This window comes from Hyperoodon ampullatus, assembly GCF_949752795.1.
Source record: "Hyperoodon ampullatus genome assembly, chromosome: 8".
Classification (NCBI taxonomy): Eukaryota; Metazoa; Chordata; class Mammalia; order Artiodactyla; family Ziphiidae; genus Hyperoodon; species Hyperoodon ampullatus.
The window spans coordinates 25,648,314-25,666,917 of record NC_136921.1 but is presented as its reverse complement, the minus strand read 5'-3'; the positions used below and the strand labels follow the sequence as shown (position 1 = coordinate 25,666,917).

Sequence of the window (18,604 nt, the reverse complement as noted above, 5' to 3'; positions counted from 1 at the left end):
ATAACTGCTTAGCACTGTAGATTCATAATGATCTATGTTTGAGATAAGATTAAAAATGAAAATTTTCCATTATTTTAATAACCTGAGAAAACAGTAAAGAATAAAGATTTTTAGTTTTTTTTTATGCGGTACACGGGCCTCTCACTGTTGTGGCCTCTCCCACTGCGGAGCACAGGCTCCAGACACGCAGGCTCAGCAGCCATGGCTCACAGGCCTAGCCGCTCCGCGGCATGCCGAATCTTCCCAGACCAGGGCATGAACCCGCGTCCCCTACATCTGTAGGCAGACTCTCAACCACTGCACCACCAGGGGAGCCCAAGAATATTTTTGACTTTGGTTGATTTTGGTTTTGTTTGATGTAAACTTTGATTTACATTTTCATCCCTAAAGGTGACAGAATCGTATACTGGATGAAACATGTCCTCTGCCATGAGGGTTGAAATTTTACTTTATTAAACATGTTTTAAACAAGGAGTAAATATATATGTTCTTCCTCATTATCCTATGATATTCTTAAGGCTGGGAAACACATATAAAGTAAGACATACTTATAGTTTCATATTTTAGTAGTATAAAAAACATCAAGCTACTAGTCTTAATCAAAGGGACAGACTGATTCCCAGAGCTTGTCTGACCATCAACCTCCAGAATTATGTAATCCTGCTTTGCTCAAGGAAAATAAAGATGCTGACATCCAGTCTTTTCATCTTTTCTCTCCTCATCAGGCTCTTCTCCAGGAAGAAAAGATCCAAGATAACTTCATATGTGGGCAATTTGCTTTCTGGCTTCTGGAGTTTTCAAAGAAACAGAGAGAATTTGCACATTCTCTAACACTTATTGCTGAAGACCAGTAGAGCTGACAGTGTCTTCAGGTTCTATTTGTCTACCGAGGTGCACAACTGAGACCTGTGCATATCTATCTCCCTTGACACTGGTGGATGCTGTAGTGGATTGCTGGAGAAGAGTTTCCCCACTATTTCCCCGATGTCGAGCCAACAAAGAGCACAACTCGAGCTGCTGACAAAGACCTTAGAAGTTTTCAAACTTTAACTGCAGAGACCCCCTTTTCAAATAAAACCTTATTTAGAAAACTCTAATACATAAGACAGGTAAAAGTAGAGTCACTCTGGGTAAAGAGCAGCATGACATAGCCTGCTGGATCATGATTGCCGTTATCTCCGCTCTTTCAAAGGCACCATGGAAAATCATGTGGGGGGCCTCTATTGACCGGCCTGCCTATCTTCACTTCCCTTCCCATGTTTTTTCCATTTTTCCTTCCCCTTTTCCTTCCCTTTTTTTCTTTTCCATTTCACCTCGTATTTTTTCTCTCAATTCTTTCTTCCATCTATCTGTCCTTTTATCTTTTCTCTAATGACAAAAATATAAAAAATGTGCTTATTGAACAGGAAAGTTGGAGACTTGAATTACAAAGAAACCTGAGCATTAACTATATTTCTTGGCTATTTTGCTTTAAAAATATCAGAGAAAAATTAAATATGTCAAGGTTAGTATGCTGAAAATTATCTATCAACAATCCATACTCTAGAATTCTTTACAAAATAACATGGTAAATGAGAATTTACCAAATAATATATGTGATTTCTTATTAGAATTATATATATACATATATATATATATATATATATGTATATATATATATATATAAAATAGACTATATAAAGAGAATAGAAATGTATGAGGAATGCTAAATATTAACTTCATTTGGAGAACAACAGTTTTTGGTTAACAATGTAACCAAATTTAAGCAAAATAGTGATCATATCAGTATTCTATTTGTTATAATTCAAAAGATTAAAGGGTCTAATTAAATGATTGCCTTGTTTTATTTAAGAATATATACATAGAGTTTAAGAGAATGGTGAATCAAAATTTTTTTAAAGGAAAGCTGAGGTTTTTTTGGTTTGTTTGTTTAAACATTCTCATTTTGTTTGTTTGTTTATTTATTTATTTACTTACTTACTTACTTACTTACTTACTTACTTACTTACTTATTCTTTTGGCCATGCAGCACAGCATACGGGAACTTAGTTCCATAACCAGGAATCCAACCTGTGCCCCCTGCAGTGGAAGCACAGTCGTAACCACTGGAAGTCAGAATCAATGTTTTTTTAATCTTAGTGAAAATACCAATTGAAAACATATGAATATTAACATTTTTATATTCCATGCCTGCATACCAAAGATTGGTATGCAGTGCTAACTCAGTAAAGAGCTTGTTTAGGGATTCTTTCCTTTTCTTTTCTTTTCTTTGTGCTTTTTAATGTTCTTATATTTTAATTTTAAAGCAATTTTTGTTTGTCCACTAGAAAGATAATAAGTCAATGAAATATTTCTTGGAAATATTTTTTCTCTAAAAATTATTTTACTTTATAAAACATCATTAGAGATCTTAATCATTAAACATTTTGGAGTGCTCAATATATGACTGCTAATGTTCTTAACTCTTTGCTTGTATTAACTAATTTAAAACTCATTACAACCCAAAAGATAGGTGCTATTAAATTTCATTTTTCAGATGAAGTTAAATATTTTGCCCAAGTTCAATGGGCCCATAAATGAGGGCTCAAACCATGCTATTGACTCTGGAGCCCATAAACTTAACAACAACAGTATAAGGCATATCTAATGTCACACTAAAGCAGTTTGACATTCTATATGATAAGATATTTAAAAAGCAGAAATCAAGGGGAACTGCACTTTGCTAGAAAAATTTGACTTCAAAGTTGGGTAAAGAATTATATTTTTGAAATTCTGTTATATGCCAGGCAGTATGGTAGATTCTCTACATTTTGGCACTGCATTTGTCCCCCCTGTGGATTTTGTCATTCTTATTGCAAGAAACTGAGGATAAAAAGGTTAAGGAATTTGTTCAAGATCAAATGAGTAGAATTTATCAGACACCAAAATCCTTTGTGTTCCAAAAAGATAATATTTCTCAAAATACCTTGGAACTAGAGTACTCCATTAGAAATTCCCTAAGAAATACAATTTAGATGACTTCTGGTAATGCCACTGGCCCCAAATTATCACCTCCAGTAGAATCCCGTAAACTTAAAGTCCATGGGTAAAATCTAATATGAGAAAATTCACTCCCTTGTTGGCTCCTCGTTATAAATTAGTTTGCCAGATCATGCTCTCTCTAAGCTTAGAGACCATGTGCATTTGAGTCCAATGTTTCCCAAAAGGTGGTAAACAAGATAATTTCAGGTACACAGAGTCCATTAAATAACACTGAATCACATTGTGTGAAAATTCTTCCTTCTGATTACGTCAAAGAGAAAGTCCCAGTGTGGTGTCTCTGTATCTTTAACAAATCTCTAACTCTTGGCTATTGTCTTTCCCTAAAGGAGAGAAAAAAAAAATCCTCAGGCTCTGAGCCTTTGTTAGTCATGTTTTTTCTTTGCATTAATGTTTTATTATTTTACATTTTTGTTGAAGATATTGGAGTTTCATTTTTAGTAGTAATATTTAACTTAATTTTAAAATATATTTATTTATGTAGAAAAATGATTCAATAAAAAATTAAAAGAAAGTAAGAGTACAGTTTCAGGTGGGTAGGACAAAAATTATGAAGACATTTTAATATTGACTATAGTTGTAAAATACTGTCTTAATCTAATATTTTCATTTTACAAAAGAGAAATACGAAACTCAGAGAGTTAAATAATTTGCACTGGATTACACCATTAGAGAGTTTAGAACCTAGGTTTTCTGTTTGTCCATTAACTGTTTGAAATAAGCACTGTGGCAAAAGTGAATCATGAATATATAAGTTTTAAGCAGGAAAGAATAAAGGCACAGCAAGAGCAAGAGTGACATGAGACTTACATGGAGGGTACCCAAAAGCAGCTCAGCGGGTAGATCTAGATGCTTTTTGAGACATAATTCAACCAGGAAAACTGCTAGTTAAGAATGATCCATGAAATGTGAACTAACTCTAGTCAAGATGAAATCGATAGCTGAGATGGTGGCTAATAAGTTTTAACCCTTCCAAGACAAACCACCCAAGCATCTTAGCATTTTAATAAAGACTCCGAGAAGTGAAAAGCATTTAAAACCAAAGGAATGAAATTTTAAAGAAAGCTTAGTGTGTTCAGGGACCATGCTAGTATTTTCTACACCATACTATAACACTCTTCAAACCCCTGATGGCTGGAACCTAAGTAAAAATAAATAAATTATAAAGGAAAATCAGAAGATGATTTTAGATAAAGCTATGATTCTAGAATCGCATCAGCTATGCACAAACACCTTGCACTAACTCTATCACTGGAAGGTTAGAAATGTTACTATCTGCCTTTTGAGAAGTTAAAGTATAATTGAACAGCACAGAGTATCTTCTGGGGAAGTAGCATCACTCTCCAAGAAAATGGAAGATTCAAAAAAAAAAAAAAAAAAGGCCTACATGTTTTCTACCAACTTCCTACCCAATGCACAAAACCGTGTCTCTCCTTTCCTGATCAATCTTGACTGAGTATCCTCCGTGGAAAAGGCAGAATTTTATGATGGAGACAGCGTTTTACAGTTGAATGGATGTGAGATTTGGAGACAGAGATCTGGATTCATTTCTTGGCTACATCCCCTTTTTTGCTGTGTTTGACTTTGACAGACTCTGTCCTTCTCTGCAAAATGTTGATAATAATGGCAATGTCATTGTATTATCATGAATATAAAGTAAGAAACACTCAGGGAAGATAAGAGAATTAAATAACATTCAGTGGGTGCCTACAATGTGCCAGGCTCTTTAAATTCATCTTCTCTTTTTTTGCTGCTGGATGGTACCAATGGCCCAGTGCCTGGAAAATACAAGGTGTTCAATTAAGAGTTCTGTCTATTTTCCCCATCTAACAAGGCACCCCATTATATTGTTAGAATGCTCTAATTGTTAGCAAAATTTTTATTTTAATCTAAAATCTGTCTCCTTTTAACTTCTGCCTAATTCTATCTTCGGGAACAACTCAAAACTAAGCCACTCCCTTTTCTATGAGAGCCCTTCAAATTTCTGAAAACAATTACCATGTTTTCCTTTCATCCTTTCCTCACCAGGGTCAACACACCCACTTCTTTCAACTGTTACTTTTGAGGCATGGCTTTCTGGAAACATACTGTCCCAAATGCCTATTATAGACACAGTCTAAGCCAGTCAATTATATCCTTAAACTTAGGGCCTTTATCTGAACATAATAGTCCAAATGCAGTTTAAAAAAAGTTGTCGAATCTGTGCTGAGCAGCTTACTGACCAGTGAATTAGACTATCCTATTAGCAGTATTTATGCTAGCAGGATACGTACTTTTTTATTATTTTTTCTTTCATGTATAGTGAGGGAGGGCACTAATACACATGACATGGTTAAACAATTAAATATCATAAAGACTAGATCTATTTTTGTTGGAGAACATATTGTGACAATTCGTTTCAAAGTTTCCTTTCCAGTTAGCCACAGATATAGTATGAGTTCTATAATGAAAATGTAGAAGACATTAATGGGGCTTAATTATCTATAAAGGTAAACTTTGTTATGAGTTCTTAAGTGATTCTCTTCAGAATGTTCTGAGTTTAAGGTCTGTCAGCTACTGATGCATGAACTGAGCAAGTCAGTTAACCTTTCTGTGCCTCAGTGCTCTCATCAGTAAAACGTAAGTGTCCTGCTACTTCACAGGGGCAGTGAGAATCATTCAATTAAAAAGACACATTGTGCATAAACACGAAGATACCAAGGCAAAAGGTGCCTTATAAATCTTGAATAGAGGAGTCAATGTTTTTTAAGGTGAAGCTCTCCCACTCAAAATATTAAAAATCTAAGCAATTTGTAAAGCACAGTGGAGTCCAGTTAACACATGCTTTACTTACTAGTATATTCCTGTACTTCTGGCTTCCTCTCAGCTCACCAAAATCCACCCTGTCTCCAGACTTTTATTTATTGCTTACTCCTCTTTTCTTCTAAGCTTTTTAATATAGTCTATCCCTTTGTAAAGAACACAACTTCTTTCCTTTTACCATATTCCTCTCTATTTGCATCACACGTTAGTTAACTTGTTCCCTCTCCTTCCTTAGGAAGGACATTTGATTGCTGACCCCATGAGTGATCACACCTTCCCTACATCCTGCTTCATGGGGAATAATAAAGCAGATGCTGTTGCAACTGTCTCACTGAAACATAGTAAGAACTGAGGACAAAATGCCCAACTAAGTCACACTCCATTGACATCTGATTGTCCTTTAACTGATAAGAAGAAAAATCAAAATGGGACTTTTCCAGAGCAGAGTTATCTGTGAATTTTGTCACCAGGAATGCTTTCAAATTAGTTCCTGAAATAAAAATGCAGCTTCCCATCTTGATTCTAAATGTGTTATAATTACATTCAACAAACACAAGGTTAAGCCAAGCGCTTAACAACTGGGTTATTGTCCCCAAAGACGTAAGTACAACTAATCATTTGGTGAGCTTAACTTCTTATTTGCTGAACCTAATTGCAGAGTTTGAGATAAATGCAGCAGTCACCTAGCCTTTGCAAATGAAAGTTTTCTTGATAAATGCTTTACTAACACTTCCATTCTCTGGCTATTCTCCTAGCCAACTTTTGACTGAGTCCTGACAGTGTACCTTAGTTGGGATGCAAAGCACATTTTCCTTGAGAAAGTCTTCCTGAAAAACTGATAGAAATTCAAGAAAGCTGCCACCAGATATCTTTGGCAACAACTGGCTCTCCTTCCTTTGTCCCTGTTACATCCAGGACAATACATTTGCCTAAGTACCTAAATTTGAGATCTCAGAGTCTTTTTGTATACTTCTCACCCACAACCTCTATATTCAGTTAGTCATTAAGTCCTATTAAATCTATTTTTACAATGATTATTGACTGTATCCCATGCTTTCAACTGTCACAGCAACCAACTGGTTCCAGGCTCTCATCAACCTAATAATCAAAACTTCAGATATCGAAATAACTTCATACTGCCACAAGATTGAGTTCCCCAAATAATATTTTCACGTTAATAACTGGTCTTGCCTTCACGGGCCTATCACTGTTGTGGTCTCTCTCGTTGCGGAGCACAGGCTCCAGATGCGCAGGCTCAGCGGCCATGGCTCAGGGGTCCAGCCGCTCCACAGCATGTGGGATCTTCCCGGCCCGGGACACGAACCCGTGTCCCCTGCATAGGCAGGCAGACTCTCGACCACTGCGCCACCAGAGAAGCCCCAACTTGTCTTGTCTTAAAGGCTCACCACAATTTGGTCCTGGTCTTCCTTTCCTACCTTTATGTCCTACCACCTCCACATTTCTGTTGCATCTCAACTCTTTCCCATATGCACAAAATAATTCTTCTTTTTGTCTTTTTTAACCTCCACATTTGTATACTGAATAAAAAAATGGAGGAAACTTTCCAAGTGAAAGTACATCTAGAATTCCTTCTCCATTTTCTCTGTTCTTTTATAACTCTTTATAACTCTTATTATTTTTTCACAACTAACAAGTTTTATTTCCTCTACGAATTTTTTAAAAGACTCTATGTACTATTTTCTGTCTGAAGTTTAGGTTTACAACAAAAATGAGCAGGAGACAGAGATTTCTTATATGTCCCTTGCCTCCACACATGCATAACTTCCTCCACTATCAATATTACTCACAGAATGTTTTTTTTTTTCTTTTTTTTAAACCAAGGATGAACCTACATCATCCCACATAATCTTCCAAAGTCCATAATTTACCTTAGGGTGACTGTTGGTGTTTCATATTCCATGTGTTTGGACAAAGATATAATGACATAATTATAAAAGTATATAAAAGTATATAAAGTACAATACTCATCATTATAGTATCATACAGAGTGTTTCCACTGTCCTCAAAATCCCCTGTGATCTGCCTTTTCATCTCTCCCTACCTCTCCTGGTTGCACTAGCAACCACTGATTTATTTATTATCTCCACAGTTTTGCCTTTTCCAAAATGTCATGCAGTTGGAATCATATAGCTGTCTCACAGTCCTTGGATAGTTTGTTCTGTTTTTTCAGTCTTTGCTCTCCTTGCTTTTCAGTCTTTGAGGATTCTGCTGATGTATCCTCTAACTCAGAGATTGTTTCCTCAGCCATGTCCAGTCTACTAATAAGCCCATCAAAGGCAATCTTCAGTTCAGTCACATTGTTTTTTTGTTTGTTTGTTTGATGTTTGTTGATCTCTAGCATCTCTTTTTGCTTCTTTCATTTTTTTAATATTGATTTATTTTATTTTATTTATTTATTTATTTTGGCTGTCCAGGTTTTAGTTGCGACCCGCGGGATCTTTAGTTGCTGCATGTGTACTCAGTTGCGACATGCAGACTCTTAGTTGTGGTATGTGAACTCTTAGCTGCAGCATGCACTTGGGATCTAGTTCCCTGACCAGGGATCAAACCCAGGCCCCTTGCATTGGGAACGCAGAGTCTTATCCACTGGACCACCAGGGAAGTCCCTGGTTCTTTCTTAATATTTCCATCTCTCTGCTTACTGTGACCATCTCTTGTTGCATTCTGTCTACTTTATGTACTAGAGCACATAGCGTATTAATCACAGTTGTTTTAAACTCCTGGTCTTATAATATTTGCCATGTCTGGTTCTGATGCTTGTTCTGCATCTTCAAAATGTGTTTTTTGCCTTTTGGTATGTCTTGGAATTTTTTCTTGATAGTCAGACATGGTGTGTTAGATATATAAAAGGAGATGGTGTAAGTAGGCCTTTAGTAATGTGGTGAGGAGACAGGAAGTGTTCTATAGTCCTATGATTAGATCTGTCTTTTAGTGAGCCTATGCCTCTGAACTGTGAACTCCACAAGTGTTTTTCTGTTTTTTATCTCCCCTTTTTGGTGGGACAGGATGGCTAGAGTGGGGTGGAGTTGGGTATTTCCCTTCCCCGGGTCAATAAGGCTCTGATAATACCTAGCAGGTTAGGCTCTAGTTAACTAATTTCCCCTGAGGGCAGGCCTTTTAAGAAGAATGACATGTATTTCAAAATAGTTCCTTTTCCCCTCTCTCTGCCAGAAGCCTAAGGGGATTTTTTCTCCCACATTTACTGTGGAAATTCATTGAACTTCTGGATGTAAATCCCACAGTACTATGGAGGCTCCCCTATGACTGGGTGCCCCTGAAGAGTTGTTGATTTTTCAGTCTCTTCAGCGTTTTTATTTGTTGTTAGGACAGAGTGGTGACTTCCAAGCTCCTTATATGTGGAACAGGAAACCAATTCTATGAGTCTTTTCGCGACACCTTCCCCAAACACATCTAAATACATAATATTCAATCATCCATTATTTATCTTATGCATTTTTGTGTGTGTGCTAGGCAGGGTGCTAGGTGCTGGGAACATAAAGAAGGACAAAATGTAGTCCTTGATCTTATGGGGACTAGAGTCCATTCTGGGAATGTCTGTGACATATACTACCTGTACTACTTTTTCAGCATTTATAAGGTTTAGGCTAGGAACTGTTAACTTACAGTTCTATACTTCTTTGTTAAACACAGTACAACAACTTAGTAAGAATTGGCAGTCAATAAAGATGTGCTGACTAAGTGAATACTTATTTTTTTATTATAAAATCTAAATAGTGAAGTAGATAAATGTGTCTCAAAACATTTGTGTAGGGCTTTCCTCATTCCATCAGCTACCTGCACCGAGTAAGCCTGGGTCTGTTCAGGGCCCCCAGCCACAGTGGCTCTCCCAAGGCCCATCTTCTGCCGCAATCAATCTAGTTCTGAAATTTACAACAAAACTTTTTTTCTATAAAAATCTATTTCCCTTGTTTCAAGTTTTCTAAAAACCTGTTCTCTCTAAGTAACAGCTTTGGTAAATAGTGGGCAGTATCAAGGCAAGGTGCAAGTGTCTGAACTCTGAGGTGAAAGAACTGGGTCAAAATTCTGGCTTAGCTGTGTGGTCCTGAAAATGTCACTACATTTCATCACTTACAAAAGGAGAATAGGGCTTCTCTGGTGGCGGAGTGGTTGAGAGTCCGCCTGCCAATACAGGGGACACGAGTTTGTGGCCCAGTCCAGGAAGATCCCACATGACGTGGAGTGGCTGGGCCTGTGAGCCATGGCTGCTGGGCCTGCGTGTCCGAAGCCTGTGCTCCACAACGGGACAGGCTGCAACAGTGAGAGGCCCGCGTACCGCAAAAAAAAAAAAAAAAAAGAATCGGAGAAAAATAAAGCTAATGAAAATGAACATAATTATAAATTTAAAAAAAAAAGGTTTTATTTGATTATATTCCAGTGTTTGGAAATTAGAATTAAAAGGTAGCCCACTGCCAAAACGCTCCTAGTTAGTTTTTAAAACTCACATAAATATCATTTGTTCTCTCTCTTTGAACCAAGGTCTTTGCTACTTATAAATAAAAAAGGTGAAGAAATAACCTTTATACACTCAATTCCACAGAGCAAAGACTATCTAAGAATCATAGAGTTAGATGGGTTTGTTATTTGCATTTTTCTCTAATTAAGGTTGAAACAAGCCTGTAAATTCATTATACTCACCATTTAAGCCAAATTTAAATACCACAACCCCAAAAAATATTTTAAAAATCTCTGCATCTGCTCAGCATCTTAATAAATTCATTTTTAATTTAAGTATATTTGCAACAAGGGCATTTTTTCTTCCTGGAAAATAGATTACAATGTATGGACTTAAAAAAAATCTTTTATTAAACAGTTTCATTTTTAATAATATTCTCTTAGAAACATTATATAGGGCTAGTGCACTAATTTGACTCAATCCTAGAAAATAATGGCTCATCTATATATATATATGTATGTATATGTATGTCACTAATTTATATATATAATATATATGCATATATTTGTATATGTAATAGAATTATAAATTATACTGTTCTATTTCTTATTTCTATTTTCCCCATACTCCTTCAAATATTCAGTTTCTACTAAATGTACATTTTTAATAGATACTATGGAATTTGTTTGTTTTTAATATTTTTAAGATATAGAGAAAACTGTCAAATATATATATTATTTAATATTTCACTTAAATGATTAAGAAAAAAAGTTTTAAAAATATGCTTATATAACTGCCAAAGAGAGAGTATAGACACGTTTCATCTTTTGATTTTTCATGTAGAACTGCTGAAAAGCATCAGGATTTTGAATCAGTGTATATTTTCAGATTAAATAGTATTTAACCTCTGAGAAAAAAAAGATATATTTTTCCAGGTCAAGTGTAAATTGCACAGCTTTTTCAATTGCAATACAAGTTCTATGATTAGATTTAGTACAAAATCAAGTTTCAATTTAAGATCCAGCTGTAAATATATACGCATAAAATTGCATATGTAGTATGTTTAACAGTCCTAGAAATAGCTTTCAGAAACTATCAAAGATTTGAAAATTTCATTTAACCCAGAATGTCTGCTTTGGCCCAACAAACATCTTAAAATACTATTCTCTCAACTTCATTTTTAGTATTCTCTATCTCACCCAGCTAAGATTTCATCAACTAAAGACAGCAAATATGTTGTATTTTACCACAAATGTAGTTTTACACAAAATTCAAACAGAAAGAGAAATTAAAAAGTTATAACACCGTATCTTATTTCACTGCTTGTTTAGCTGACATGTATTTCTTGAAGGTGCAATTTCTTTGAGCCTCATGCTAGTTAGTTCTAAGTATTCTGAATGTTGTGCTTCATAGTTTTCTCTTGCCCTCTGTCCCAAGTAAGGATACAGAAAAAAAAAAAACCCAATATTTTGTTAAATGAGAAAATAGTTATAGAATACAAATACTTGATATAGGAATCTTACTTATTTGTCCACCATTTAATGGAGTTACAAATATATCACTTATTTATCTTATAAAGCTCTTCAGGAAAACTTAAATTCAGGCTTGTTCTCCCTTTCTATATAATCCAATTAAAATATGTGTACAATTGAAATACATATGCTGATTTAGAAAATGTTGCCCTCATATTTTAGGTAAATGTGAATATAATACATGTGGACCCACCTTTACTATGCCATAGATATTTAATTTAAATGGTGTTTTCCTCTCCAATTTTTAATGATTCTAGAATATCACTACTTTTCTCATCCTGATTCCAATCAATATTTCCAACACAATCTCAAAGAAGTCATTATATCTGGTACTTAATGATCTAAAAACAAACATGGATAGGCAGTGATAGCTATTATTTTTTCTTTTTTTTTATAGCCACGCCAAGCGGCTTGCCAGATTTAAGTTCCCTGATACAATCTGTGCCCTCGGCAGTGAAAGCATGGAGTCCTAACCACTGGACCACCAGGGAATTCCCGATAGCTACTATTTAAGCAAACTATTTAAGAAAGCATTTTCTAACCCAAAGAAATAAAGTATTTTGTAAATTATCTATTTTAAGAATGAATTTTTCAGTGCAGGGTTTTGCTAAATCATTCTACACAGCAGAAAGTTTAGCGCAGGCGGAGTTCAATGTGAGTGAGTAGGATATTGAAACAACACAAAACAAATACAAACACCATACACTGGTGGATTTAATTTTAGTCATCTGCTTTGAACTGCCAGAGGAGAATAAAAGGTAGGCCCTGAAGCTAGAAGTGGGCTGAAATGTAAATATTTCAGGATTTTATATTGAGCATGACTAGTTGTTCATTCTTACTGGAAACAGCTATGAAATAGGCAAAAACATGGTTGCTTGTTGCAACCTGGAAGTCATTATTGCCAAGCATCATCCTTGATTTACTGTAACAAAACCATGCTGATGAAGCCAAGGTCTTAGGTTCCAGTGAGCCAGTCTGCATCTTGCAGTCTCTTATTTGCAAACTTATCTGCCTTTCTGCAAATATTTGTCCTTAGAGGAGTAACTATGCGTAAGTATGAAAATGAAGTAATGTATAATAGGTCCATTACCAGCATGGGGAAAATGATGCAAATTTCATGTCCTATGGAGAGTGGTTGAAAAAGCAACATCCTCATACATGGAAAAAAATAATATATATATATATAAAATAAAAGAGGATGATAGTTCCATAGCATTATAAAATATTATTAACTAAAAGACAAAGATAATATTTAAATTTAAGAATAGGACTTTTCTTTAGTAAAGAAAAAATGAACTATTTATATGATTTCTATAAAGAAATAACACAAGTTTTATTTTTCAAAAATAGACAGTGTTAGATGGCACTGTTTCTTATATACTCAAAAAACTCCCTATAGCTCTGTCAAATATACAATAAAAGACTTTGTTTTTCAAAATTTGTTGCAGTCCCATTGCAACATGTGTTATTCATTACCTGAGAGTAGATACTTTTAAAAGCTTTTTGCTTTAAAAAACTATACTTTCTGACTCTTTCAAAGTCATTGCCTTTTGCTACCAATAACAGAATACTAATGCTGCTCTTTGAAAAGATATCTTAATGTATCAATTTATTGTATTTATTTTTCAGTAATAAAAGACATGTTTAATCATTAAGATTTAAGGTTTCTAGGCTGCAGCATGCAGAAGTCCAATGAATTACTGGCACTGTAGTATTCCAGGTCAATGAATCAACTGCTAAATAAATGTATCTCTTCATCTCTTCTTAACATACACTTTTTCCAAAACAATTTGCAAACAACTAAATTCAAGCCACAGATTAAAAGTGATTACCTGTTATAACAATGGTTGAAGATAAGTATTAACATTCCTTATATATACTCTACATTATACATCACACTGCTTTACACTTATTTGGCACTTAAAAATTGTTTGCTTAAAGTGAATATATAAAACAGAGAAAATATTTAAAGTACAAAAGCTAGCAGGTCAGGCATCTTGTTAGAAGCTCTGAGTTACTGAATGCCAGCAGTAGCAAGGAAGACCAATGAGATGACAAAGGAGAGAAACCCTCAAGAATTTTAATGAGGGTAAAAGGTCTAATGGTTCATTCCCATTACTTGTTATATTTCATCTTGTTTTAGAGAGTTCACAAAGTGTAAGACAGTAGCACAAAATCTGTGATTTTTATGCCTTGCTGTTTTCTATTATAAGTTTTAACCTTGTTACGGTGACAAAGTACATAGTAAGTAAGTTTTAGGGCCTTTTTCTAGCCAACTATACAGTGTCTCAGGGGTCTAAATTGAAGTACTATTAACTAGATTTTTTTCCCCAAAAAGAAATATAAAAACTTGAGGTTACAACAAAGCTGGGTTAAAAGGTGTATACAGAGATAAACATCAAGTTTGATATAGTAAAACCATCTTGAAAGAAGACATTTCAAAGTATTTTAATAAAATATATCTAACAAAGATTAAGAAAGTATCTACAAAACATTACAGGGTTGTTGGGGGTTTTTTATTATATATAAGCACGTCTTCAATCCAATTTCAAAGGCCCACTTCTGCTCTGTTCTTGAGATCTTGGGAGATATACTAGATAAGATATTTTAGTATCAGTGAAAGAAAACAAACCTATCTAGTTTAAGGGAAAAAAAAGGAAATCACTTCAAGGCTACTATCAAGTTCCAAGAGTTATCCTATTGACCCAATTATTGTAATGCAACCAATCTTCAGAAGCAGACTGGAACCTGGAAATGAATGGCTTCCTCATTATTAATTTGGGGTGAATGATCTCTTTCTCTGGTCTCTATGTCAGTTCCAGTGTGTTGGCTCCATTCTGCTGTTTTCACAGCTCTCTCTGACACTCAAACAATGAGGAAAAAACAGCTGTGTTCTGGTACCCAAGTGGTCAAGAAGCTAACTAATATAGAAACTGAATGGTCTTAGTCAAAATTCCAAATCCTCATGGGAATGGATTCTGATTGACCCAGCCTGTGTCTTATGCCCACACATCTGACCTGTGGAGCTGTCACACTGAAATAACATGAGGAGGGTCCCACATATTTATCTAGGGAACATACCACATACAAAATAGCGATTTATAATTATTATTAAATATTAAGAATAACACATTTGTCCATTAAACAAAGAATTAATGAAAACCTATTATATTTTAGGCACCATTCTAGACACTGACTATTCAGATGGTAAAAGAGGTAAACAGAGTATATGGTTAAACTGCTCTTGTGAATCACAGAAACTAGAGTGGTTTCTTACAAAACGAAAAACAAAAAAACACTATGACCTTGCTAGTAGAGCCGAAAATAAGGATGGAAAATATTTTTAAAACAAAAATACTTTCTTAATTTCTTAAAGACAGAAATAAATTCCAAAATGAAATTTAAAATCCCTATCTATGATGTCTTTCTAAACACCTTATAGATATGGGTCATTCTTAGAGGAAGGGAAATTGCACATCTCTATAAAAAGTGGCTCAATGAATTACAGTTCTATAAATATATGTGAGGGCTATGTAATCCGTAGGATAAGTTAATGAAAATTTACTATTCACTCATACAATTCAAAATTTATCATAAATGATAGAATAATATAACATAACTAGATTTCCTTTATACAGGTTCTATTTATTGCAATGTGTCAATATCGAACAGATTATGTACTTTGGAAGGAAGCTACTAAAAACACAAATGAACCATAATGTAGTTATCAGAAGGAATTATATTTTATATTAAATGGAGAGCTTTTAGCATATTCTAAGGTATAGCTAGAAATAATGGCTCATCCAGTGCAGTAGAATGAAGATTTCAGCTAATAGTCCTAACTTTCAGGGACTCACCAAAAAACAGAGAATGGGAATCCAGAGAGTTCTGTCCTAGGACCACTTCTTGGACTAACACTTGTCAATCTCCCTTGACTATTTCATCTTATCCCCAAATGCTAATTTGTCATTGGGTGCTGATGTTTCCTAAATATTTATCTATAGTATAAGGGTCTCTATCTCTCCAATTTAATATTTTATTCCATCCCCCAATTTATCTTTATCCACACTATACTATAAGTTCCATGAGAGGAAGAACCCTGTTTGATTCATTTGAATGCATGTGTCCAGTATCTAAAGCAATAACACTAGGTACACATTTATTAACTCTGACTTAGGGCCTTCTTTCTAAGCCTTAACTTATATTACTCCCATTGGAATCCCGTCCCACCCACTCACTTTGTGAGCCTCTATTCATTTTCTCATGACTCAATCTAAACATGTTTCTGGTGAAATCTTTCCTGAATCCTTCAGAATTACCCATTCCTTTCTTTGACCAGCACCCACGCTTACCATTAACACAAGACCATGCCTTCATTCTGATTCTGGCTTCTTATTTCAGTCTTGGCAACTAAAAAATTTTGTATGTGCATATATATGTATATATGCACACACACTCATACATACAGTAATTACTTATTACACATCTGTAACCCTCTACAAGACTGCAAGATTGTTGAAACCAAGAACAATAGATTACTTGCTATTGTATCCTTGGGCTAAGACCATTTGCTGAGTAAATGAATATATGTCACTATTAGAAATGATTATTTTCCAAAGGAACAAAGTATAAGCTGTTATTAGTAAGTCAAAAACAAAAAGAAAACCTATTATAGTTATCATTAAACAAACATTAAAATTGAGATATGTGCATGAGTTAGTACAAAGTTTATATGAATTTTTAGAAATGCTTCTTAGGAGCCAATAATTACTTTTTTAAAGAAATAACATGTCTTGCTCCAAGTATAAATCTTGGTCCTCCTTATTTTATGCTTTCCCAAATCTGTTCATTCTATTAACTTATTTTTTTTTTTACTTCAGAATAGTTCCTAAAAATGTAGAATACCCAAGAGTATAGACCATGATGCCCAAAGATTTATATGCTACTTTCATATTTCTAAGATTAAAATTGACTAAAGTCAATTTTTTGATCATTCGGTTACCTCATAAGGAATTAAGAATGATAAAATAATAAAATATGTAATAATCAAGACAATTTTATGTTATTTATTTTAAAGACTGTCATAGTACGCATGCTATTTTTTTGTTAAGCCAGTGAAATCTAGAGCAAACAAAGCAAGGAAAGAATAAGAAGAAAAACTAACATCTTAGATTGCCTTTTTAAATTTTCTCATATTATTCTGTTCTAACAGACCATTTAACCTATATCCCCTGTTTTAGAATTCAGCTCTTACTTTTCCTTTTCTACAACATCATTGAGTTTCTTGGCATTTCTAACTAAATCTACAAATCAGCTCATATACCATCAAGTTTTTATTTTGATTTTGAAGAATAAATTCTATCTGAAAATAATGAAGACAGGTTAGAAACTTGCAAGCAAATTTTAATAACTAATACTCAGATGCACTGCTATGAAGAGGTTGTTCTAGGATAGCTTGTATGTGTTCATTTCTTGAAACGGTAGTCCAAAATAGAAAAAAAAAAAGTGCTAAGTTCTTTTTAGGTCTTCTCACTCAAGGCTTCAGATACATTTTTACTATCTACTCTTGATAAACAAAGATGTCATAATTAAACACCATAGCTAATACAAGCTACATAACTTATAGAATTAGAGTTCTATCAACCAAACAATACTATATGGAAACACCTTGATATGGAAATTCACTATATCAATACTAGTATGATAGTCATTTTAAAAGCAGATATCATGTCTCATAGTGTTATTTAAATTTTGAGGTGGTACATTTTCTGAGGTTGTTATCACTTCTAGACATTTTTATTACATTCAAAGTATTTCAAAATGACTGTTTTTTACTTCTTATCTAAGTATGGAATGATTAAAATTATCATAGTTGTCTAATTTACTATCTACAAAATAGTTTACTGTATCAGTATACAAAACATTATTTACATCTTTATTTATATAAGACAGTGCTCCTGAGAAGTGTGTAAATAATATTGAAAATAAGATTGAATATATTCTAGGGATGCTATTATTTAAAATAATCTTATTAATTCTTTTATGAAGGATAAATTATTAGTTATACAAAACACTGCATCCTCATCTCACTTCATCAAAGTCTCTTTGAAGTTCGGATTTTCCTATACCTGTTCCGGATGAAGCAAAACTTAAGAAACTGTAAGCATTAAGCCAATAACAGGTTTAACAGAATAAGGATAAATGAGAGACCCAAAAACAAGTCTGTAAAAGGACTCGTCTCTGGGTACCTTCATATATGCACGTGTGCGTTTATATGCATGCATATATCGACTTATATAAGTACTTGTGATTTCCTATGACTATAAATAATTTGTTGGTTTTCAAAAACAGATGTCATTTTTCTTCTAAAGTTAACAGTATTACTCTCATTATGGTAATATGAAATAGTTTAAAATTTCCAAAGTGACAGAATGGGGCAGAAAAGGAGATTACTAGCTAAAGTTACCAATTCTTATCTGATTGGTCCTCTGATGCTCCTAGACCACAGCCTAAAGTTTTCCTCTTGTCCGCCATTCAGAAAAAGACACACTTGCTAGAAGTCATGTCCTACACCCTGACAGAATCTTCTATCAATCTTAGGGCAACAGTAACTGTTCTAAACTAGGGTGTCAATCATGATGCCATTGGTACTCTTTTTCTTTTCCTGGGTGTGCCTCGGCATCTCTTCTCTTCTACATGTCTACAGTCATGAACACTGCCAGGCAGGGCAGACGAATATAACCATCAGGTAAAAGAAGCTGGTCTGTCTTTATGCATTGTGACACCACTGTGCATT

At 34.4% G+C, this 18,604-nt stretch overlaps 1 protein-coding gene across 2 annotated transcripts in view; it reads right to left on the bottom strand.

Annotated features, from left to right (window-relative positions):
- Positions 1–18,604, bottom strand: part of ERBB4 (erb-b2 receptor tyrosine kinase 4) — a gene marked incomplete at both ends in the record, with an annotated part of 1,160,630 nt that overhangs the window by 702,279 nt on the left and 439,747 nt on the right. The window lies entirely within an intron of this gene.